Source organism: Anolis sagrei, chromosome 10, assembly GCF_037176765.1.
Source record: "Anolis sagrei isolate rAnoSag1 chromosome 10, rAnoSag1.mat, whole genome shotgun sequence".
Taxonomy (NCBI): Eukaryota; Metazoa; Chordata; class Lepidosauria; order Squamata; family Dactyloidae; genus Anolis; species Anolis sagrei.
Window position 1 is genome coordinate 8,895,551 of NC_090030.1, and position 16,901 is coordinate 8,912,451.

Genomic DNA, 16,901 nt, shown 5'->3' on the forward strand with positions numbered 1-16,901 from the left:
GGGGCCACCACTGAGAAAGGCCCTGTTCTTCGTCTCTGCAATCGCACTTACGAGGCAGGTGGGATCAAGAGCAGGGCCTCCCCAGACGATCTTAAGCTCCTAGATGGTTCATAGGAGGAGATACGTTTGGACAGGTAAGCTGGGCTGGAATCATGTAGGTCTTTATAGGCTAAAGCCAGCACTTTGAATTGTGCATGGATTTAGTTGGAAGGTCACCGTCCCATTCTTTGCCTTAGATACTATAGCAAGACAATTCTGGCCAGCTCTGAGCAGGTCTCATCTGATGTTTATATAGCAATGTAAAAAAAAAACTAATAGAACAGGAGAAGACACTAAAAATGGGTTTTGAATTTAGGAGGATTTCAAGAGCAAATGAGCAGAAGGGAGGATGAGCAAAGGGCAATGCCGGTGTGCATGGAAAGAGGAGCAGGCATTCATAATTGCTAATTAGAAAGAGGATGCATCAAGTGGCAAAAAATGCATCTTCAGTGCAAAAACAGAAAGTTTTCTTCCATGCTGTGCGGCTCTTCAAACAGCCTGTTTCCCTCCCACCTTCCTGCTTCTCCGAAGAACATGCTTCAGTTTGGGGGCCTACTGTGTTAATTACCGTTTCCCTGATTGCCTTCAATGAGATGCCACACTTGTGTTATTGAACAATAGATGTTGGAGAGGTTTCAGACCTCTCCCTGATGCTGAGATCTGTTTCCACAGCCAACTCAGACATTGTGATGAGTGCATGGTGTGCCAGAGCAAGGTAGAATTCTTTGTCAGCTTACCTGCTCAGAACAGGATGGGTCAAGGAAGAAAATGTGAACCCATGAAATGTAGCCACCAAATCTGACCATCCTTAAGTGAAAGAACTGTGTTTATAAGACTTATAAGTCAATTTAAAGCATTTTTCCCTACTGCTTTTCCTCTGCCATAGTTTCCCGGGGTGATTTACATGCAGTCAGAAAAAGACAATCTTTGCCTGAAGGCATACAATGTAGAAACACACAACAAAAAAGGAAAACAGAGATGGTTAAGAAGGTGGAGAGCAGTTAGACTCTGCTTCCTTCCTCATCTTCCTCTTGGAATAACTGCCAGTGGTGACAATTAAGGGAGGAACATAATGCAGATGGTCTTTGAGTAGGGCTGGTGGAATGTGTGAGCTTTTTACCACGTCTCACTCTATTGCAGTGTTGGGATTGTTACTGGGAGTGAAAAGGAGAATGTCACATATAGACCTAATCACAGAAGGGAACACAATCCGTTCATACCTTTATAGTTCAGTGGTCAATATCAAGAAAGAAATAAGATCTTACCTTTGCCACGAACTCAATTGGATGGGAAAAATCGAATGCTATCTTACTGGTTATTTATTTAACCTGGGTTTAATAAAGTCCACTCTGATAGGCAGGAGTTCTCCAGGGTCCCAAATGTAAGCCAGTTCCTTTATGCCCTACCAAACCCTTTTAACTGGAACTGCCATGAATTTTGTGGAAATGCTGGGATTGTAATAAATGCATGATGTTCCTACATCAAAAGAATGATTGCTAGCCGTCTTCTGTGTTCCATAATAATAAATAATACTAAAACTTTATTTATACCCTGCCACCATCTCCCCAAGGGGACTCGGGGCGGCTAACATGAGGCCAAGCCCATCAATATACAACAGAACACAGCAATAAAATATAAAGAAATAAAAATACAATACAAAAACCATTATAAATAACACATCAAACAAAGTAGAATTGCAACATTGAAAACACAGAAATTTATCACAGTGGGCAGGGCCAGTTCCAATAGATTAAAAAATTAAAAACACTGGGTGACGTGTAATGTATCTGGACAGGGGATCTGGAGGATCAAGTAGGATTAGATTGCAGTAACAGGTAAAATAAAGTGCTTCCGAGTGCATTTGCAGGAATTGGTCAGGTCAGGGAATTATTGTTCATTCATTCATTGAAGGCACACTGGAACAGCAATGGTCCAAACTGGCCATCTTGTCTTTGGCATTCAAGACATCCTATAGGGATGAAAAATATCTGAAAAGATTACAAAATTGCTTTAAAAAGTACTTATTTACTTAGGTGATCCCTCATAGCCTGAGGATGATGGTCCTCCAAGTGTAGTGTCTTGGTGGTGGTTGTGAAGCCCTCTTCTTGATCTGCATGTTCTTCCGCAGTGTGGACATCGGTTACAATATGGTCAAAAATGCATTTCTCTGGTGGCAGGAAAGTCAAATGAGGAATCTGATATAAGTTTGAGGTTTGTTCAGCATGAAAGGGGTATAGAGGAATTTCTTTTGCTAAAAGTACAATTTTCTGCATAAAAAGGAGTATTTTCTGTACAGAAAACAGTGTATCTGCATAGAAAACATTTACTTGCAAAAAATGTGTTTCCTGCACAGGAAACAGCATCTTTTATTTCAGAATAACAGGATTCAGGATTCTAAATAAGAAATAATATTATTTCTTATTTAGAATCCTCCCCTTGGGTTAATTTACAGGTTGGATTTAGGCAGAGAGGCAAAGGGAATAACTAAGGAGGTGGTGAGCTTTGTTTAAGCACTTTATCCAATCCAAAACATATACAACTCAGTGCTGGCATTGCTGCTAAGCTCTTGCCTGAGAAGAGGACAATCCAGGGCCGTTTTGTGAGACCCTAAACAACCAAGAGACCTTGCCTATCCAGCAAAAGATTTGTCATTTGTAAGAGTCAGGATTTGGATATATATCCATGTGTGTGCATTCAAATTAAATTTGGTTTTGAAAGGCCTATAATCACTCAAATTTAGTTTGAGGGAAGGCACGGGGTTTTCTGTTTTTGCTTGCCAAAAATAGATGCTGGAAATATTCTGCCAAATTCTGATTACTCATTGTCTGCTAAAATCGAAATTCATTTAGGTTGGAGCTCGGCACAGTGAGAGAGCTATCTCAGGAAACCAGTGCTGCAATTGCAGGAAAGTAATGGAAGACAAGAGCCTGTTGGCATTCCTAAGCTAGTCTATTGTTTGTTCTCAAGCATCAAGAAAGATAGCCTTTTCCTTGACACTCTTCAAGTAGGACTCAACTGCCACCCTATATGTTGCCCTTCACCTCAGGGCACCTTGGACCAGCTCTGTCTTGGAAGTCTCATCAGGCTAGAAGGGCAATCTGACCACTCGCTCCAAGGGAAGTTGTTTTGGCTTTTCTTGCAAAATTATGATCTTTCACCTAAAGACAGTGAAGCTACCAGTTGGGAAACCAAGGCACTTCCTGAGAAACTGCTGAATCTTAAACTTGGTGATGATCACATTAATTAGGAAAGTTGAGAGTAACATTCTATCTTTCACCTTTCAAGTCATGGTTTAATTGAAAAATGTTCTAGTCAATAGGAGATGTGTACTTCCCTGTGCTTATGGATATGGTAATCAATCAAGAATTTTTGCTCACAATGATTCTATGAGCTGATGGGCTTTTTGCTGCAAGCTCATATATGCAAAGTGAAAGCTATAAGTCTGCCATAAGCAGAGATAAATGTGCACTGCCTGGTGAAAAGGTGGCTCTGGATGATGGCAGCCCCAGCCCAACCTATTTATTTATTTATTTATTTATTTACAGTATTTATATTCCACCCTTCTCACCCTGCAGGGGACTCAGGGCGGATCACAATTCACATATACATGACAAACATTCAATGCCATAGACACACAACATATATAGACAGACACACAGAGGCTATTTAATTTTCAGCTTCATGAGGGTATGCTTTGAATTCCAGCCAGCGGTGGAGCTGTCACTTCACCGTCCTCATTGTGACACTGATTGAGTACGTCCTCATTCTTTTGCATGCTGCTGGAGAGTTTTATGGTGTTGTAAATGAGTTAAATTAGCCTCTCTGCATAAGCGATACCTAAATTTCCTACTTGACAGAGGCAACTGTCTTTCGGGCTGCAAAGGATGACAGCAAGCTAGACAAATGATCGGGAGCTTACTCAGACTGGGCTGGCTTTGAACTGATGACCTTTCGTTCAGTATTAATTTTAATGCAGCTGACTCTCAACCAGCTGTGCCACAACCCAGTCCATCTAGGAGTGCATCAGCTTGCAAAAAGGCAGATTTCATTGAATCTCAGTCTGAATCCCTGCTGATTTTCTGATTAATGACAGCAGTAGACTTTGGAGTTGAGTTCAGTAGTCATTTTCTAAAGCTTGGAGGCCCTGGCAGCAAAAAAAATGCCTGAATATACTGAAGGCCTTTTCCATCAGCTGCTTCAAGGTTTCCTTCTTTTCTAGGTGCAAGTGGCAATTCCTTCTCCAGCCCTTTCCTTTTTATCTCATACGTCTTCTTTCTGTGATACCCTTAATGCTGTCTCCACACACACACTTGCCATATCTCTCCGCTCCTTCTCATAATATAGCTGGGAACATTTCTGTGTGCTCACTTACCCTTAAAGATTGCTCCCTCTCTGAAAGATGAAACCGATCTAAGGAAAAATGAAAGAAAAAAGGAAACAGGAAGAAAGAAACATGGTGCACATGTCTGTGTCAAGGTTACCATCTTGCGATATTTGAAATGGGGAGGTGGGGTGTGTGTGTGTGGAGAAGAATTAGTGTGACTTTCAGATTTACTAGCCTAGCAAAGGAGCACAACTGCCATGCCATTTATCGTTTCAATTTGCCTGGCAAATCTCATGAAAATTTCACGGTTGTGGCCATTGTGTTGCTGGAAACCTGAACTGGCAGCGTACAAGAAAAGAGAGACATTGATATAATACAGAAAAAGGATTTCCCTGTCTATCCAGCAGAGAATTAATTTCTCTGCTAGGTGGTACGTTTTATATCTTTCAGCTGGCAATGGGTCTTCACGGCTTAATTTTGCAAAACATGCAGAAAGAGCGCTAATTCTCTTCTGCTCCTTAAAATCAGGGGGACCGAGATGAAATTAAGACAGAGACCTTGGCATAAGTACTGTGACAGGTGATGTGTCTATGTGGAAGAGGAAAAGAGATAGGCACGAAAATCTTTTTTCTTAATTCTGCACCAAGTTACTTCCACAAATGTAAGGGGATTTGTGGGTGCCATTGACCATTTATGGGCTTAAAAATATTTTGATTCCCAAATTGTAGGTAAGCGGGAATACAGCCTTGCAGGCAGAGTGCCAGCAAGATGTAGACTAGTAGAGTTTTGAGTATTGGGCATGGCACATGGCACATCTTCATTCATATTTTGCAATGTAAAAAGTTACAAACATACCTAACCAAATAAATAATAGTTAAAAAATGAACGTGTGTGTTTTAAGAATCCTAAAACCACGATGCAGAATAATGGCCACTTTCGCTCACATATTATTTACATAATCTGTGAGTGAAATACTAGGCATGGGCAATCCATGGTTCGAAATGGTTCTAAAGTACTTACAAAACTTTGGGGTGATGGTACAGTGTTGCTAAAGTTCACTGGTGAAAATTTCAGAACTCTAACAAAAAATTCAAATTTCATTATAAATGGCAGTTCCTAATTGGTTCTGTCATCAAAAAGCACCAAATAATGAAATATTAATGAAATTTTGAAAGTTTTGTTAGAGTTCTGAAATTTTCACCACCAGAGCTTTAGCAACACTGTGGAAGCAAAGCACAAGTGCCTCCTAGTTTTGTAAGTACTTTAGAAACATTTCGAACCATGGATTGCCCGTGCCTACTAAGGACCTCATCTCATGAAGGTCCTTGATGTGGGGGACAGCGGGGGATCCATTTGGCAACGAAGAAAATTGTGGGAAAATGGGGCGAATTTGTCGCTCAGTGCCCTGCATCACCTACATCACCTGCTTGCCTGTCACTTACCAAAAAGTGTATTTTTCTGGCATGCGCTAGCACTATCCCCATGATTTTGTATCTGAATATAGGTAGTCTCTCATGTTCAGATTTCTCCCTCATAGAACACTTCACCAATGCAGCTGGCACAGAGCTCCGCTGGAAGTAGTGATGAGATCCAGAAGACTCTGTGCTGTTTGCTTGGGTGAAGAGTTCTATGAAGGGGAAATTTCCTCATGTGATGACATCCTAGAAAACTGGAGATCAAATTACAAATCCACAGTGAGCCGTGGAAACCTACTGTAGGATTTTGGGTGACTCCCAGCCTCAAAGGAAGGCAAGTCCCTCTGAACAAATTATGCCAAGAAATCTTTGTTTCAAGTGAGAAATGTCTTGAAGGCACACAATAACATTGCCTTCTAGCAGCCATGTGACTACTGTGCCCCCAAATTGTAGTAGTCCCTTCTCAATTTAAACTATGGGTGGAGAGCACATCACCATTCTTATGTAGCTAGATTGAAAAAAAGCCACATTTGAGAGATGATGAGAGTTGCACTCCACTTATTCCCCAGTTTGTCGACCCAACTGTTTGGAAATGTTCACAGAAATGACATTTCCAGACAAGTAAAATTTCTGATATTTGGAATACATGTAGAACAGGGGTAGGTCAAGTCATCTTTTCATCTTTAGGTGAAATTTAAGCATCCAGATATCTTGAGAAGGCTAGAATGGGTCCTCATTGGTGTGGTTTCCCTTTCCTCAAGTAACATTGAGAATAAAAAAGGCTAGGCTTGGAATGCTATGCACGCACAAACACCCATGCACACACCCTTGTTCTACATATCTTCTTGTATCTCACACCTGACCCCCACCACCCTCAGATGCAAGCTGCATTTTCTTACGGTCTCAAAGTGTTGTGAATCCTTCCTGGAAAGTGATTCTTCATCTTCATTAGTCATATGCTTCCCTGTCACTTTGCCATTAGATTTGCCAAGCTCCACCATATCCATCATCGGTTGTTTTTGAGAAGTGACACCTTCAACCTGGACTCCCTGCTGTCTGCCAGGTTCTCTTTTATTTCCTCCTGGGCAGTGCTGAAGTACTTCTGCTCCACTCTTGGCCCATTCATCATAGGGAATCTGCCTCCCCCTTCCTGTCCTTCCCTGAGCTCAATTTCAAGCACCAGCCTGGAATGCATGATATATGAATTACCTAATCAGAAACTCTTCTACTCCTGGCAGAGTTTTACACCCCTTGACTGGCATTTACAGGCAGAACATATCATTCCAAAATGTAACTACATTGCTGACCTGCTTGCTTCATGGTCCAATTCACCTAACTTGGAATTGTACGATATGCATTAATTGTACCAAAGGACCAGGTTGTGGTGCAGCTGGTTGGGAGTCAGCTGCATTAAAAAATCACCATTGACTGAAAGGTCGTGAGTTTGAAGCCAGCCCAGGTTGGAGTGACCTCCCGACCATTAATCATCTAGCTTGCTGTTGACCTTTGTAGCCCGAAAGACAGTTGCATCCGTCAAGTAGGAAATTTAGGTACTGCTTATGCAGGGAGGCTAATCTAACTAATTTACAATGCCATAAAAATCTCCAGCAGCATGCAAAAGAATGAGGAAGTACAAGTGGATGGTGAAGCGACAGCTCCCCTGGTGGCCGGAATTCAAGCATACCCTCATGAAGCTGGAAAGTTAAATAGACTCTGTGTGCCTGTCTATATATGTTATGTGTCTATGGCATTGAATGTTAGCGATGTAAACATTCAATGCCATCAGAGGTGGCCCTAGGTAATTTTCAACGGTAAGCAAACAATATTTTGAAGCCGCCCCCCCCCCCAACCAATTACTGATATATATTTTCTGTTCGTCGTGGGAGTTCTGTGTGCCATATTTGGTTCAATTCCATCATTGGTGGAGTTCAGAATGCTCTTTGATTGTAGGTGAACTATACATCCCAGTAACTACAACGCACATATGTCAAGGTCTATTTTCCACCAAGAGCGCCTCAAGAGTGCCCCTGGGCAAAATCAACTATACTGCAAAGGCTTACTTTGTGTAATGGTTGAGCCACCCCTGAATGCCATAGACACACAACATATATAGACAGAGGGCTGAGAGGGGCTGTATATAAATGTAGTAAATAAATAAATAATGTATATGTGCATTGTGATCCGCCCTGAGTCCCCTGCGGGGTGAGAAGGGTGGAATATAAATACTATAAGTAAATAAGTAAATAAATAATAGTGACACACCACCATTGTTAGAACAGCCATGGGAGATTCCACCTAATATGGCACCTCTGATACCAACCCACGCAGCCTGTAATTACAGTCCAAATATTTCAGCGTACTTCTATGTTCCCAATAAGGTTGCGGACTTCAATTTGAGCTCAGGCCTGCTTTCCACTTAATATCTTAAGATCTTCAGCAAAGTCATTTACCCTACGGTTATCTTGCGCCAAAGCTGGCTTCAGTTCAGCTCACAAAGCGGTTTAGAGTGAACCATGGGTTTTTATGTAGATTTGCCTTATTGTAAAGTGGAGCTGAAAGATTTTTTGTTCAAATGGGAATAAAGAACTAGGATGTACAGAAACCTACAGTAAAATCCAAAACAGAAATGTGAAAGTTGATTGATTTTTTGATCTATTCCAACACCAATGCTACGCAATGCCAAACCTCTAAGATAAGCAGACAGCAAATTCTATCTCATGCTGTGAGGGCATACAAATATTTCTTTCACTTGGCACGATGGAGCTTGGTTGAGATGGGAAATAGGGAAAAGAAAAGACTCAGAAAATGTACCTGTCTGCCTCCCCTGCAGCTCTGATGACCACGTCACCTTTCTCCTTACAGCTATAAATGGACTCAATTCATGTTCTTCAGTAAATGCATGTTTCTGGTTCTTATTCCCTTTTAAATGAAATCCCATTAAATATTTTCCCACAACAGAATTAAACAGACTGAGAACAGTGTGATTTCTGCGCCCTCTAACAACACTCCCAGTATCTACCCATACAAACACCCTGGCACTAAATACCCTTTTATCTATCCTCAATGAAATTTTCCTTTTAAACTTATGTCCACCTACTCTATACAACACAGAGGAAAATGAGCAAGATGAAAGAAAGGGATGGAGACAGGATCTACACTGCATATAATCCATTTTCAGAATACCAATTGACTTCATTGAACTCGATTATATGGCAGTGTAGATCCAGTCAGAGGCAACCATCGGTAGATTTGATTTGCACTCATATATACACATTAGGGCTGGGCGGTTTCGTTTCGTTAATTCGTAATTCGTTAATAATTCGTTAATTTTTTAATTACAAAACGATAATGAACCATTCTGGAGAAATTTTTTAAAAAAACGAATTTTTAAACACGTTTTGTAAATGCTTCATATTTCGTTATTGTATTCGTTTCGTTATTGTTCTGAGGTCATTTCGTTATTATTTCCGCATGTCTGGGGCAAGTTTTTTGTTTAATTAGTGAAAAAAATTATAATATCACACCAACAGTCAACAACAGAGGGAGAGGGAAGCTTCAGAAGTTTTTGGAGGTTTTTTAGCGTATTTCGCGGTCGCGTCCGCCATTAACGAATCAATTCGTTATTGTTTCGGAAATCGATTCGTTATTGTTTTGTAATTTTTTTTCACATTTACGAAATTTCGTAAATATCGAACTTTTTAAAAGGAAAATTTTGTAATTATTTTAAATAACGAAACGCAAAAACCCCCAAAAAACGAATCGATTTTAGAAACAAATTTTTCCGTTGTTACCCAGGCCTAATACACATGTATAAGGACAGCTCCACACAGACCTTTATCCAGGGAGTAACTGTGTTTTTAAAAATGAGATTGTTCCAGGGTTCCAGTCCACACCCCCCCCCCCCAGAAAGTGGGTGCTTTTCTGGAGGTGGGTGTCCAGGTGCCCTGCTCAGCTTTCTAGCAGGTTACTGGGACACAAAAGAAAACCCCTTTTAAAAGCCTTTAAAAAGGAAAATAACTCACCCGGCTGCCGTTTCCCCTTCTCCGGAGACCTCCTGGGTCATACCAATGATGCTCCAGGAAAGCAGTTTTAGGAGGGGAGGCTGTCTTGGGTTTCTTGGGCTCCAGGGGCTCAAGAAACCTGAGACAGATGTGTAGATGGGCACTGGAAGTCACACAGTCCCCACAACTGGCTACGGTGATCCAGGCGACGGTCATCTCTAGGCTTGACTACTGTAACGCCCTCTACATTGGCCTTCCTTTGTCAGTGATCTGGAAACTGAAGCTGGTGCAAAATGCTGCGGCTCGTTTTCTCGCCGGGGTGCCGGCGAGGTGTCATATCATCCCAATTCTACAACAGCTGCACTGGCTACCGATTGAGTACCGGATTACTTTCAAGGTGCTGGTACTAACTTTTAAGGCCTTATACAGTCTGGGGCTGGCGTACCTGAGGGCCCGCTTATCCCCCTACCAACCCCAGAGATTACTTTGGTCCGAAGACCAAAATTTGCTTGAAGTCCCCAACATCCGGATTTATCACCTGTCCTCTACTGGGCAGAGAGCCTTCACGATTGTAGCCCCTTATTTATGGAATGTCTTGCCAGTTGAAACCAAACTATCCAAGACCTACTTGCTTTTCGGAAAATCTGTAAAACCTTTCTTTTCCGACAAGCTTTCGATGGGTGAATAACTCGGGACTATGTCTGTTCTTGTTTTATTGTATTTTAAAGTTAAATGTATTGTTTTAATCTACTGCTATAAACCACTCCGAGCCAAATTGGGAGTAGCGGTATACAAGTCAAATAAAATAAATAAATAAACTAGAAAGACCTGGATCTTCTGAAAGCAGGGTTTTCCTGCTTTGTGCAGAAAGCACACAGCCCCCACAACTGGGAAGACCTGGGTCTTCTGAAAGCAGAGTTTTCCTGATTTGTACAGAAAGCACACAGCCCCCCACAACTGGAAAGACCCGGGACTTTTGAAGGCAGGGATTTCTTGCTTTGTGCTGAAAGTACGCAACCTCCACAACTGGAAAGACCCGGATCTTCTGAAAGCTGGGTTTTCCTTCTTTGTCCCGAAAGCACGCAGCCCCCACAACTATGAAGACCCGGATCTTCTGAAAGCTGGGTTTTCCTGCTTTGTGTCAAAAACATTGGGTTTTCCATGCAGCATTGTCTGGATGCCATAGGGGAAAACATGGGAGGGCACGCACAACAGGGGCTGTCTGGATGTGCTCTTAGTCAACTTTTTGTATAAGTCAAGGGCTGATTTTGAAGCTGGAATTATAGATTATGTTATGACCCATGGATTAGTCAAGGGAGTCCATGAAAAGACCAGCATTGCCTCAGGTTACTAGAATCACTATTCATGATTAATATAATAGTTTCTCTCAATGTGTTAAACAGTTTCACACAGTCAATTTGGATCAATAGATTAACTTCAAACTTCACATTGTGGCAACAATTTTATAAGACACCCCAAAAGATCAACATTTTGTGCCATCTCTGACATTACAATTTTCTTCATGTGCCAAAAAAAGTTCATAACAAGCAAGTTGGGGATAGATGGTGGTCTTCGGAGTCATATAGTCTTCACACTCTCTGGAAATAGTATGGAAGGGAAGATAAGCAAACTCTGAAATTAGGCTCCTCCAGTTACATGCTAATAGCTTCGGGCTTTTTGAGAACAGGAAAGGCAATAAAACAAAAGCAATGCAATTTGGTCCTTCATTTTGGGAACACAAGAAAAATCTTTTCAAATCTATCTCTCTCTGATGTGAAGCTCACAGGCTCCTTCATAGGAAAGGAACAGTGAGTCAGAGTAAGAGATTAATAGAAGCTGTTAGATCTGACCTCATCTGGAAAATCTTGTTCAGTTCAGGGCACCATAGTTCAAGAAAGATATTGACAAGCTGGAATGGGTCCAGAAGAGAGCAAGCAAGATGGTAAAGGGTCTGGAAGGCAAACCCTATGAGAAACGGCTTAGAGAGCTGGTTATATTTAGCCTGGAGAAGAGAAGGTTGAGAGGTGATGTGATAGTCATGTTTAAATAACTGGAGGAATGTCAGGTAGAAGATAAAACCATCTTATGTTGAGCTGTTCCCTAGACTTGGAAACAAATCCATAGATTCAAATTGCACTAAGAAGTAATTCTAACTAAACATTAGGAAGAATTTATTGGGTGGTTTCAGACAGTTTTTAAAATATGATTGCACTTGCATTGATGTCCACACCGCCTCATGCCCTGCTGGACTTCCCAGCAGGGTATTGGGACAGAAAAGAAAAGAAAACCCCTTAGAAAAGCCTTTTTTAAAAGTAGCCATTTCCCTTCTCCGCTGTTCTCCTGGGTTATACCAATGATGCCCCCCACCCTCTCTTTCCTGGCGCATCATTGGCATGACCCAAGAGAACTGCTGAGAAGAGAAAATGGCTGCTGCATGCATTGTTTTCCTTTTTTAAAGGCTGTTTCAATGGGTTTTGGGAGGAGGTGGGTCTGTCTTGCGTTCCTTGGACTCTAGGATCCCTGGTCCCATCTACACTTCTCTCACAGCTGGAAAGACACGAGTCTTCTGAAAGACCCGTTTGTTTCCAGCAGTCAAATTACCTCACCACAAAGCAGAGTTTTCCTGCTTTGTGCCGAAAGCTTTCCTTGTTTTGTGGAGCATCATCTGGATTCTCCAGTTGAAGAATAAGGAGGGCACGTGTTTTAAGGCCTGTCTGGATGGCTCCATTGACAGTAAGGGGTCTTTAACCATGAAATGGATAGCTGAAAAAAATGGTAGATTCTCCATCATGGAAGGTCTTCATAGAGGCCCGAAGTATGCCAACAATTTATTCTAGCATAATAGGAGTTTGGACAAGATGGCCTTTGGGATCCCTTCAACTCTATGATTCTATGGTTCTTTGTTCAGAAAAACAGCATAACTAACTTTTTGCAAGTCTACTTCATTTCATTCCCTTCTCTCAGCACTACTTTTGCCCTTCTACAATTGGATTAGCTATTCCACAAATGTCACTTTTTCTGACATGGGAGAAAAGCAGCACTGAAACACTTGGTGCAGCTCAGGGCTGTAGCAGCACACCCATAACATTGTACCTCTGTCCCTTTCTCCTGTCCTCTAAGCAAAGTTTTACCTTGCACATAGGAGCACCTGGTTTATTTATTTATCGTGTCAGGCAACCAGACAATTGTATTACATTTCTAACAGAACAAAACAAACAGACAGACAGACAAGACACAAAATTTGCAAACTTGGTAGTTGATTAAATGTCCTTTGACCAGTATCTGGGCACTTGGAGTGCCTCTGGTGTTGCCGCAAGGAGGTCCTCCCTTGTGCATGTGGCAGGGCTCAGGTTGCATTGCAGCAGGTGGTCTGTAGTTCGCTCTTCTCCGCACTCGCATGTCATGAATTCCACTTTGTAGCCCCATTTCTTGAGGTTGGCTCTGCATCTCGTGGTGCCAGAGCGCAGTCTGTTCAGCACCTTCCAAGTCGTCCAGTTTTCTGTGTGCCCAGGGAGGAGTCTCTCATTGGGTATCAGCCATTGATTGAGGTTCTGGGTTTAAGCCTGCCACTTTTGGACTCTCGCTTGCTGAGGTGTTCCAGCGAGTGTCTCTGTAGATCTTAGAAAACTATTTCTAGATTTAAGTCGTTGACGTGCTGGCTGATACCCAAACAGAGGATGAGCTGGAGATGTCTCTGCCTTGGTCCTTTCACTAATGGCTGCTACTTCCCGGCGGATGTCAGGTGGTGCAATACCGGCTAAACAGTGTAATTTCTCCAGTGGTGTAGGGCGCAGACACCCCGTGATAATGCGGCATGTCTCATTAAGAGCCACATCCACTGTTTTAGCGTGGTGAGATGTGTATGGGCATGCATACTCAGCAGTAGAGTAGCATAGCACAAGGGCAGATGTCTTCACTGTGTCTGGTTGTGATCCCCAGGTTGTGCCAGCTGGTGATGCAATGGGTTAAACCCTTGTGCCAGCAAGACTGAAGACCAACAGGTTGGAAGTTTGAATCTGGGAAGAGCAGGGATGAGCTCCCCCTGTCAGCTCCAGTTCCCTGTGTGGTGACATGAGAGAAGCCTCCCACAAGGATGGTAACAAATCAAAACATCCAGGTATCCCCTGGCAACATCCTTGCAGAAGTCTAATTCTCTCACACCAGAAGCAACCTGCAGTTTCTCAAATTGCTCCTCACACACACACACACACACAACTCTTGCACATACCTATTCAGTCTATAAATGCATTCTCGTGCCTGGCACTAATTTATTCCCAAATATTTGTCTTACTTCTGTATAACTGGGTTTGTTGGAGGCATCTACCACAATGCACGAGAATAACAGCATTTAAGGGGAAAAAATTAAAAACTCTTTATTTTTCTTCACTTTGATCATGTTGGCAGCATATTTCTTGCCCCTCTCTTTTCTCCAATTCTCATCCAAAGAGTTTAATTGGGAATTGAGTCAGGTGTAATCAAGACTGGCCCGCTCATTAGGTGGGCTTAATTGTTTGCCTGCAGTAATAATGCAACACAATTGGCAAAAGTCTCCCATTTTTAACTCTAACATATCAGCATTCAGTAGAGAATTGGAATCGTCTCATTTCTTATCCTACAAGGTCTGAATTGCATTACAAGTTAGCACTAGCTCGAATTCTCAAGTTCTCCATATGTATTGGAAGCCAGCTAGCAGAATGTTTAAGGTCAATTTATCCAGGTAAATGCCTGTTTTCTAAAGCTTAATACCCCTCTCCCAAAAGGTTTGCTAGATCAAAAACTAGAAAGGGCTCCTGGGCTTTTAATGATTGTGTAGAAGAAGGAAATTCGCACATCCAATAAAGGCGCAGGAGTCCTCTCCACTTTTCAGCCTGGCAACCCTACTTGCACCACACACACATCATTATAAAAATAGGTCATAAGTCTACGCTCAGTTTCCTATAGAAAGAAACTAGGCCCCATGCCAGTATAAGGTCTGAACTGCAGGTTGTACATCTCTGTGAGAAATCCATCTCATGACGTTAGCAGCAGGAGAGAAAGAAAAATGATCAGGTTGTGCTTCCTGCTGGCTCCTCCTGTCTTGGATTCCATTAAGGGTCTGGAAAAGGAAAAGTAGAGAAAGCTGGCCAAACCCACACCAGCATGTCCTTCTTGATAAGAGATGACAATTGACCCATCTCCATTAGTCTAGCTGTATATCTTGAACAGTCTTTGAATACGATTGCCATAAATTGACAGGCAACTTGAAGGCACATGCAGATACAACCTTAGAATTTATAGAGTTACTAGCCGTCCCCTGCCACATGTTGCTGTGGCCCAGTTTGGTAATCTTGAAAATAAAGTAATGAGAGAGTGTTGGTTTCTAATATATGTAATTTCTTGATGCTTGTGGGTAAACAGTATTTCTTGCTGTTTCTTTGTCAGTGTTGATGTGGAGAGTGTCTGGTTTTCCTGCTCTGGAACAAGCAACATATTTATTTTATTGTTTATTTATTTACAGCTTTTATATTCCGCCCTTCTCACCCCGCAGGTTACAGTGTACACATATATGGCAAACATTCAATGCCAATTTTAACATACAACATATACAGACATACACAGAGGCTATTTAACTTTTTCTGGCCGCCAGGGGAGCTGTCACTTTCATCGTCCACCTGCGACGCTGATGAAGCACTTCCGCATTCCCGCATGCTTCCCCACTGGAATGCTTTGCTGGAGACTTCTTTATGGCCTCATAAATCAATTAATTTAGCCTCCCCACACTTTAAGGTGGTACCTAATTTTCCTACTTGACAGATGCAACTGTCTTTCGGGTTGCAAAGGTCGACAACAGGCTACACACAATTGGTTGGAAACCCACTCCAACCCAGGCTGGCTTCGAAATCATGACCTTGTGGTCAGCGTGATCTTAATGAAGCTGACACTCAGCCAGCTGCGCCACAATCCCAGTGCTTTAGGGGTCCCTTTCAAATCTATGATATCTCTCTGTGTGTGAATCATATCTATCTATCTATCTATCTATCTATCTATCTATCTATCTATCTATATCTATGGCTGGATGGCTCTTTGTCAGGAGGGCTTTGATTATGTTTTCTTGCCCCGGTGAAGGGAGTTGGACTGGATGGCCTTAAGTATTTTCTGTTGGTCATGGGGGTTCTGTGTAATAAATAATAATAATAATAATAATAATAATAATAATAATAATAATACTTTATTTATACCCCGCCACCATCTCCCAACGGACTCGGTGTGGCTTACATGAAGCCAAGCCCACAATATATCAATACAAGCAATAACAACCAGAATACAAAGCAAAACACAAATACTAATACAAAGCAATTAAAAAAATGTCATACAAAAATAGCATAAACATTGAACAATAGCACAAAACACATTTAAAATCTATGGCTGGGCCAAATGTAATTAAAGTTGGGTTGTTGTAGGTTTTTCCGGGCTATATGGCCATGTTCTGGAGGCAATTTTTCTCCTGACATTTCGCCTGCATCTATGGCAAGCATCCTCAGAGGTAATGAGGTCTGTTGGAAGTAGGAAAAATGGGTAATTAAAGTTAAAAAAATAATGCTGGGCATGAACAAGATAGAGGAGGTAGGGTGTTGGTGGAAACGTACAAGCAATCCTAAATCAATATGAAGTGCTTTTAGAGGACAGAATACTAAGGGATCATTATTCTGGGAAGGCACACTGGAACAACCACGTTTTCAAGTTTTTCCTTCTGTGTAGGAAGTTTGGCCCAATTCTGTTGTTGGTGGGATTCAGAATGCTCTTTGATTGCAGGTGAACTAAAAATCCTAGTAGTAACTACTCCTAAATGCCAAGGTCTATTTCCCCCAAACTCCATCTGTGTTCATATTTGGGTGTATGAAATATTCGTGCCAAGTTTGGTCCAGATCCATCATTGTTTGAGTCCACAGTGGTCTCTAGATGTAAATGAACTACAACTCCCAAACTCAAGGTCAATGCCCACCAAACCCTTCTGGTGTTTTCTGTTAGTCACGGGAATCCTGTGTGAAACACTTTTCATTCAATTCCATCATTGGTGAAGTTCAGAATGCTCTTTGATTGTAGATGAACTATAAATCTCAGCAAGTACAAGTCCCTAATGGC